The sequence below is a fragment of the Coenobita brevimanus genome, chromosome 44 (assembly GCF_032717465.1).
Source record: "Coenobita brevimanus isolate Jiangsu-jjx chromosome 44, ASM3271746v2, whole genome shotgun sequence".
Classification (NCBI taxonomy): Eukaryota; Metazoa; Arthropoda; class Malacostraca; order Decapoda; family Coenobitidae; genus Coenobita; species Coenobita brevimanus.
The window spans coordinates 16,712,740-16,722,704 of NC_136997.1; positions in this window are offsets into that span (position 1 = coordinate 16,712,740).

Consider the following 9,965-nt stretch of genomic DNA (forward strand, 5'->3'; position numbering starts at 1 on the left):
TGGTTTTCCTTGTAACTTAATTTATCTGTTTCCACTAGGTAGCTTTAATTAATAAATGTTTAATACAGTTCTTTTAATCGCTCACTGAGTAACTGTGATGGTATATTTTCTTTATTACTTTGTAGATGTAATAATGTATAGCTGTATGTATGCAACACGTATTTTATGTAGGTATAAATGGTAACACTCGTTTGTAGTAAATAAATGCTATAATACTGTAAATGAATGAATATATACAGTGTAGAATATTTATTGTTTGTGCAAGTATTTAATGATTGAATTCTGAAGATAATTGAAGTAGGTACATGTATTTAAGTTGTAACTATACAGCACGTTTTATACGTTTGTGCAGAAGTTTTTTGTCTATCACTGTGTATTGTGTAAATGAAGTAACTCACTAATTTTTACCGTGGTGGAAATGGTGTGAGTGGTGTTGCACGTGGTGATAGCGTTGTTCTTCACGGGTTGATTGACGTGTTGTGGGGTGTCAGACACACGGCTTGTCGTCGTCTCAGCACACGTATGGTGACGTCGACTTCCCACACTGGTAGCTGTGGTGAATACTGAGTAGCGATGCGTAACCTGGGTGAAGAAATGTGAGTAAGACGTGTTATCAATGTGGCTCTGGTGCTTTGCTGTGTGTCTTGACCTCTGCGTCAGCGATGGAGGTAGGTGGGACGGTAGGAGAGAAAGGAGGGTGAGGTCAGATGGTTGTGAGTCGTATCTCACTCTTCGTTTGTTTGTTTTGTTTTTTCTTTCTTGATGTATTCTTGGTCCTTTTTTCTTGTGATTTACTCGTTGTGGGATGAAGACTGCCACGACTTGTAGGTGCGTGTAGAAGATTATACAGATGACTCGTGGAGTTGTTACTTGTAGTTGATTGTAGATGGTTGTAGTTCGTTGGTTCGTCGTAGAAATTGCAAGATTGTTTGTATCAGTACTTCGTTAAACTACTGGCAAGACGTCGTGTGACCTCTTCACCTCTACATCAGCATGATAATTGAGGAGACGGAGGGGCTGGTTGGAGAGAATACTGTCAGGAGCTGGTTGTGAGTTGTTGGTTGTGAGAGGAATTTTGTTTTAAATCTTGATATTTTGTAGGAATTCACTGTAGATTCGTAGACGAGGTTCGTACTTTCGCTGCCAACCAAATGTCATAAAAGACTTTGTAGTAACTTGAAGAGAAGTTATATATATATTGACTTGTGGACGAGCGGTTGTTATACTTGAGTAGTTTGTAAGTAGATAATCTTCGTTACCTTTTTGTCGTGCAATGACAGGAGAGGTAAAGATGAGTATGGGACTATTTTTATTTGTCTTGGAAATATTAACAAAATCTCTCACACACGAGTGAAGTATAAGTAGAGACCCGCGACCTACCTCCCTCTCTCTCTCTCTCTCTCTCTCTCTCTCTCTCTCTCTCTCTCTCTCTCTCTCTCCTGTTGCTAGGCTCGTTCTCCCTACTACCTGCCGGTTCTATGGCCTGTCTCCTTCTGAGCTCTGCTTCCTAAATTCTGGTGTAGCAGGGGTCGTGTCAAGTGTGTTTCACTGTGGTTGGAAAGTTCCAGAAATCTGTGTGTGAGTATGTGTGTATGGTCACTAGGCTTTGTTCGTATGCTGTCTCGCTGACACACTACCTACATCATCCCCTGACTTGCTACTTCCTGTGTATGGTCAACATTTCCTCAGTTAACTTGCAAGATCATTTCCCTTTCCCAGGCTTGCGTGGAGCTCTGTCTATTTACCTATTTATCTATCTATCTATTTTGATTTGTAATTATAATATGGACTCATAACAGATATATAGAATAGGCAATGAGATAATTAGTAAAAGAAAAGATGAGAAAGACTTGGGAGTGATTAAGCAGGATGACTTGTCACCAGAAAATCATAAAAAAAACAAAACCATTGGAGGAACTTATGGATTACTGACTAACATGGAAGTGGCTTTTAATTATATGGACGAGGAAATGTTGAGGGAGTTCATAGTGACCATGATAAGACCAAGACTAGAGCATGCGCTGTGGTATGGTCACCTCATTTGAAGAAGCATATTGATAAACTAGAGAGGGTTCAACGGATGGCAACGAGGATGATACCGTGCTTAAGGGAACTCACCTACGAGTAGAGATTGGAAAAACTGAAGTTACCAATATAGCGCAAGAGAAGGGAAAGAGGTGACTTGATCACAATATTAAGAAATGTAAGAGAATTGGAAAGGGTGGATAGAGAGGATCTTATTGTGTTGGATGATGGAAGAAGAAGAGGTCATGATTTCAAGTTGAGGGAAAGTAGATGTCTTAATGATCTTAAAAGGTTTAGTTTCCCGAATAGAAGCATAAATATTTGGAATGACATAGAAGAAATGGTGGTGCAGGCAAAAAACATTCATATATTTAAAACCAGACTAGATAAATGTAAATATGGGGACAGGACAACAAGAGCTTAGCTCAATTCCTGTATACTACAAATAGGTAAATACACACACACACACACACACACACACACACACACACACACACGATATATATATATATATATATATATATATATATATATATATATATATATATATATATATATATATATATATATATATATATGTGTGTGTGTGTGTGTGCGTGGAGCCTCTGTGGTACAATGGTAAACTGTGCGTTTTTATACCCTGAAGAACAAGGGTTTGCACCTGCCGGGGTAATAAACTTTGGAAGCGTTCTTCCGGCCAAGTACTGTTTTGATGAAAATATGGGATGCTGTGGTTTCAACCCGTGTCGAATGCTATAAAGTATGCTTGCACCCAGTCAGCTTGGGTGGGCCAATTACACTTGGTTCACAGACTACACACACATCCAAAGCCACTCCAACACTACAATTACACTTACAAGCAATTCTCACTCAATATACAATCTCTACCAGACAGCCTAAGCCACTTGGTAAAAATACATAGGCTGTATCGTCCCGACTTCGGTTGGGATAGGCCGGTCCTGCAGTGGACACTCAAACGGCTGATGATGATGATATATATATTAGGGTGGTTGAAAATTTAAAATTCGATGAAACATGGCTACTTTGATGACCTATAGTATGTTTTCACATGAACTTATTGTATTTTTAAAAATGAGTCAGTGGTACACCAGCAATTTTCAGTTAGTTTCTATGGCACTGACGCTCCAGCATTCAGTGATTACCAGTGATTGGCAACTATAAATGATAACCCATTGTTTTGAATTCCTGTTACCAACTACACGAACTGGTACTGGTTTACAGTTTTGAATTTTGTATGAGTTTGCGTATTTTACAGGAATCATGGCCAGTTGCAGCAACCGAGAAAGCATGACTCTGTTTTCGGCTCATCATGCAGTCTTCCGGTAAATCAGTTGCCCACTAACTGTGATTCACAAGGGCATATTTGGAACATAAATCCACAAATCCGTCATTAAGCATCGAAGCCTATGCGGAAACTGTTGCACTTGAAGTAGCTGGAATTTAAGAGAAAGCTTCCATCTCAACTATTGATTACACCAGTGTTGTTATTCGTGTGAAACTCCTGATAGCAAAGGGACAGTAACTTTGGAAATATCCATTGAGCAAAAGGACTTCCAACATCTACACAGAGAAACCTGCCAGCTTTGACACCTTATTTAATATTAGTCGTTACAAATGTTTCAAAAACTTCAGTGCACGTGAGAGGTCTTAGTGTCAATGCGCTACAGCAGACAAGATATCGCCTGAGGAGTGGCCTTTCTGGGTTGACCAAAATAATTGCAGAAAAATTTATATTGGTGGAATGGACCGGAAGAAGAGAGCACAAAATATGTGTGCAGCAAACAGAGTGATCAAAAGGAAGACCTATGAAGAGTCCACTGGAGATACTAAGCAAAATAATGAAGACATAATGACACCATGTATTGACGAAAGTGATGCCTGTGATGAGCAATATGATCAATATGTTGATGATGATACTCCAGAAGTAGGTGGAAGCAAACAGTCAGAACAGTGTCAGAACAGATTAGGCTATCCTGAGCTGAATCGTGTAGCTGATCGATGTCAAGTAAGCAGTAGAGACATCTGCTGCATTTTGAATGCATCACTGAAAGATATGAATATTCTTTGTGAAGAAAATAAAGTTGATCACAGTAAACTTCGCCGTCAGAGAAAATACTGGAGAGATGTCACATTGAAATAACATAAAAATGACTTGAAGGAGATCGTTTGCATCAGTTTCGATGGAAAAATTGATCAGACGCTCAAGGAAACCCCAGATGGTCAGAGAATCAGAAGGAAAATCACTACTCAGTAGTTGCTTTTCCTGACGCCGTTTACATCGACCACGTTTCTGCCGAAGTGGAAGAGCAGCAAATATTGCCAAGGAAATCATGCCTGTCATTCGAGAAACCGATTCAACAGATTCGTTGCAAGCTATCGTCTGTGATGGGACAAATGTCAATACTGGAAAGAGAAATGGAGTGATCTGTGAGCTCGAAACACAGCTTGGTAGACCACTACAGTGGCTTGTTTGTTTGTTGCATCTTCTTGAACTAATTTTCCGAAGGTATTTCGAGGCAGTTGATGGTTCAAGAACAGGTCCACGAGGCTGCAGAAGAGAAGTAGGTCAATCGCTTGAATCTGACCCAAAAGATCTTCCAGTTGTTGGTTATGAACGTGTTGCTGGAAAAACTTGCATTTTACCAGAGGGAGCTGTAAGTGATCACAGCAAAGATCATGGCTACCTGCACCGTGGATGTTTGGCAGTGCAATTGCCAAGTGGAGTTACTAAATGAAGGTGTGGGACCATCTGCACAACCAGGACCGCTAAATCATGCCAGGTGGCTTATGAAAGCTAATCGCGTGCTGCGACTTCACATGTTAAAGGAGCAACCATCACCAACCCTAAAACGTCTCGTTTCATTCATTGTGAACTACTATGGTCCTGTGTGGTTCAGGGTGAAAGCCAACAACTCGTGTCAGGATGGAGCCAAAAGTTTATTCTTCATGGTGGAGCTCCTTCAAAAGCTGCCATTGGAGAATCAGGCGATCATTCGCTCTGTGCTTGCCAATAGCAGCGACTTCTGTCACCCAGAGAACATCCAGTTGTCGGCTGTTGCTGATGAAGATGTTGGGGTACGTCTGATGGCAATCAAGTTCATGAAAAAAGCACAGGTGAATGAGAATGATGACCAAGCCCCAGTTACAATACTGGAAAAATCGGCACTGAAGATAAACTTAGGTGCCAAGAAGCACACTGAGCTGGTAGAGCTTTCTTTTGCCACAATTCCTCCATTGCTGACGAATACACTGAACCAAATGGACGAAAGCCAACCCATTGTACTGGATGTGTACCCTTGCCATTGCCAAGGAGTGGAATCCTGCGTCAAGGACGTCACATCCACCACAAGTAAAGTATTTGGGCATGAAACACGTCATGGTATGCTCGTCCAGTGTAAGCAATCTCGCAGTTTGTTCCCGAAGCGTGAAAGTAAACAAGACTTCTGATGTGTTCAACTGTTCATGCCACTTCTACTGTTCTTTTTTCTATTTCATGAAAAAAATGCCTTTCATATGACATGAATAAGTTCATTTCAACTGTTATTTTTATTTTTAAAACTTAAATTTAACACAGAAATTGCATTTTAGGTCATCCGAAAAAATAGCGTGTGTTTCTACGTTTCTTTTGAGAAATAACTCTATACTCAGATCCAAGTTGCTGGAATAGGCACGTACGAGTATATATCATCATCATCATCATCCAGACCTTCTTTCCCTCCCTATGGCAGGGTGAGGAGGAGAACGTCCAGACAGCCTAAGTTTCTTATTAAGGCCTTCATAGCACCAGCAACTTTCCTTCCTTGTGTCACCCTACTTTCCACTTCTTTTGCACATTTTCCTCTCTTTTCTATCACTCTACTCAAGTATTTGAACTCTCACCAAATCCAGTCTTTCTCCATTCACTGTAACGTCACACTGGGATTCACCTTCTCTCCCAATAACCATCACTTTAATTTTTTCTAAATTTACTCTGAAGGCACGACGCTCACAGACATTAGCAAAACTCTGCACTAGTCGACCAATTTCTTGTGCGGCATTTGCAAGTAGTACTGCATCATCATAAAACAAATATGAGATATTCTATCCATCACCATTCATTACCAACTCCATCCCTCTCTCCATTACTGGTGGTTTTACTTCTCTTATCACTCCATCCATATATATATATATATATATATATATATATATATATATATATAGATATATATATATATATATATATATATATATATATATATATATATATATATATATATATATATATATATATATTGAACAACCATGGGAACATCACACAAGCTTGTCGCATATTCACCCAGATTCCCATTTACCCTTACACATGCTTCACTACCATCATAAAAACTCTTGACGGTACCTAGCAGCTTACCATCTGTACCGTACATGAGTAAAACCTTCCACAATCCTTCTCTGTCTTCTTTGGTGTATGCATTCTCCAGATCCATGAATGCCATAACCACCTTATGGTCGTTCTCACAAGCCTTCTTCACTATTTGCCTCACCACAAATATTTGATCCACACATCCTCTACCACTCCTAAAGTCACCCTGTTCATCACTCACTAGGACTTCTGATATCTCTCTTACTTTGTCGAAAATTCCTCCATATACCTTCCCTACCACACTCAAAGTTATGCCACGATAATTTTTGCGCTCACTTCCCTCACCTTTATTATTACAGGGGTACAATCACAGCCTTTTTCCACTTTGGTGGCACAGTTTCACTCATCCATTGCCTTTTTACATATCGCGAACAAGCATGTGGTAGAGAGATAGTAGTAGAATGGATGTGGAAGATGTGCAGATTGGCCTGGGAGGAAGGTAGAGTCCTGGAGAATTGGAAGTCAGGTATAATTATTCCCCGGTACAAAGGAAAAGGGGAAAAAGAAGTATGTGATAATCATAGGGCCATTTGTCTTCTTAGTGTTATAGGAAAAATATATGGTAGGATACTTACTGACAAAGTTAGGGAAACAACAGAGGAATTCGTTGGAGGAGAACAGGGAGGTTATAGGAAGGGAAGAGGTTGTGTAGATCAGATATTCATTCTTAGATCTTTAGTGGAAAAGTTTTTCGAGAAGGGAAAGAAGTTGTATGCAGCCTTCATGGATTTGGAGAAAGCATATGACAGGGTGGATAGACAAGGACTCTGGAAGTATTAAGAATCTATGGAGTAGATGGGAAATTGCTGAATGTTGTGAAGAGTATGTATGATGGTGCTAAGGCTGCAGTGCGTGTGGATAGTGAACTGAGTGAATTCTTCTATTTGAAGGTTGGATTGAAAAAGGGATGTGTCATGTATCCCAGGGATGGATCCAGAGGGGGGGGGATGGGGGATGCATCCCCCCCCACCGGCCATGCATCATTGAATGAAGGGCAATTTCAGCACTGAAATATCAGTATGTTGCGTCAAGTCTTTGGTTGAATCAATGAGTCAGACCCCCCCACCGAAAATTCCTGGATCCACCCATGATGTATCCATGGCTGTTCAATCCGTATATAGATGGGGTTATAAAAGCGATACAAGGTAGGGCAGTGGATGTTGGAATGGCCCTAGTGAGAAACAGCAGTGTTTGGACACTCCCTGTACTGTTGTGTGCAGATAATTCTGTGTTAAGTAAAGACGAAGGGGAGCTGCAAGACTTGGTGGATGACTGGTAGAGTGTGTAAGAAACAGAATCTAAAAGTGAATGTAGGGAAGAGTAAAGTTATAGTCTTCAAGAAAGGTTAAGTCATTGAATGTACAGTGCGGTTGGATGAGGAGAAAATGGAAAATGTGAGTGCGTTTAAGTACTTGGGTAGTGCGATGAGTAAGGATGGAAGTTTAGAGGGTGAAGTGCTTGATAGGGTACAACAAGGAAGAAAGGTTGCTGGGTCCTTGAAAGCAATGGTAATAAACAGGGATGTGAGCAAGTACGTGAAAAAGTTACTACATGACAGTATTGTGATACCAACTCTAACATTTGAAAGTGAAGCTTGGACCTTGTTGGATGGACACAAGTCAAGAGTGAGAGCAGTGGAAATGAGTTATTTGAGAGGAGAATGTGGAGTCACATGGAGATACAGACCGACAAATGAGGAAGTGAAGGAGCATTGTGGTGTGGATATGGATGTGATAGGAAGCAATAGGAGAAACACACTGAGGTGGTTTGGCCAGTGGAGAGGATGGAGAGTGAGAGACTGACGAAGAGATTGTATGTGAGTGAGGTGGAGGGAGGGGAGAGGGAGGAGGAGGCCAAGTATTAGATGGAAGGATGGAGTGTTGAGGTATATGAGAGAGGGGTGTGTGAGCTGGGAGCAGGGCAGTGAAATGGCGGGGGACAGGGCGACATGGAGGGAGAGGATTTGTTTGTGGCCACCCCTTATGGGATAAAGGCATATATATATATATATATATATATATATATATATATATATATATATATATATATATATATATATATATATATATATATATATATATAGATAGATAGATAGATAGATAGATAGATAGATAGGTGGGGGTGCTGACCATCCACCCACTCGATGTAGTGCTACTCTCGGGTGTCTGCCCTTTCCTCTCTTCCATCCTTCTTTCCTTCCATCCTTTTCTGTCTTTCTTTCCTTCATTCTTTCCATGTCCTTCTGCCTGCGGGTGACTTTATACTCCCTTTTTGTCTTTGTTTCCTTCATTCTTTCCTTTTCCTTCTGCCTGTGGGTGAATCTACACTGAGTGATAAGCCAAATGGTTTCCTGTACACCAGGAAACCATTTACTACGCTGGGTGGTAACCATATAACCAAATTTTGGCACCTGGTGGTTTAGTGGATAATTATTGCTCTGCAGTCGGATTGAGCCAGTGAAGGTTTATATCCAAGGGGTTGTTGGGGTTGATTGCTCATGCAATGCAACTCATGGATGAGTGAGGCTGGTCACTCATCTTAAATGTCGAGACCAACTCCCTAGCCCCGGGCTCCTACGCTCCTCATGGGGCAATGTGGGATTGGATGATATATATATATATATATATATATATATATATATTGTGAAATCAGCCGTTTCGTGAAATGGCTAATTAGTTTATGAAATAAAATTCGTTTAGGCTGAGTTATTTTAGACTGATTAAAGATAAAGTTAAGCTGAGTTAAAATACATCTATTTTTAGTTAAGCTGGTTCAGTTAGATTAAGGCTAAGTGAAGTTATCCTGAAATAATCATACGTACTTAATCAGCCCTAACTTACCTAACCTTAACCTTAATTCACCTAACCTAAATTTAGCAGAAATTAATCTACCCTTACCTAATCTTACCCTAAATTACCACAACTACTGTATACAAACCTAGAATAAAAATACTCAAGTTCAGGAAATTACTAGCTATTTCATATAATGGCGGCTCATATCACAATATATATATATATATATATATATATATATATATATATATATATATATATATATATATATATATATATATATATATATATACAGTAAACTCTCGATATATAGAACCCTCCTTTAACAAAGTTCGATTTCAATGATCACTTTAGGTAGGCCGAATGTTATGTTCGTTTATCCTTGGATAGGCATAGGTCTTGTTTAGTAACATAATAAGCATACCTGGGTATTATTCACCCAGCCCTGGATGGAAAGAAAATGTTCTAATCAATATATATTCTGGAAACTTGGTATGAGTGTGGAATAACCTCTCTTGTTCACACTGATACAGTTATTAAAGAAGAAAGGCAGCAATGTAATAAAAATCCTGAGATCATTAAAAAAAATAAAGTTTGAGTTGATAGTTAAATATCTACAAGAGTAAATTTTTTTTTGTCCTACTCTTTGCCTGCATTCTCAAAACCTCCCAAACAAAGGCTGCTAGCTCCTCTTTTATCGGAAAACCATAAGTGAAAATACTACTCAC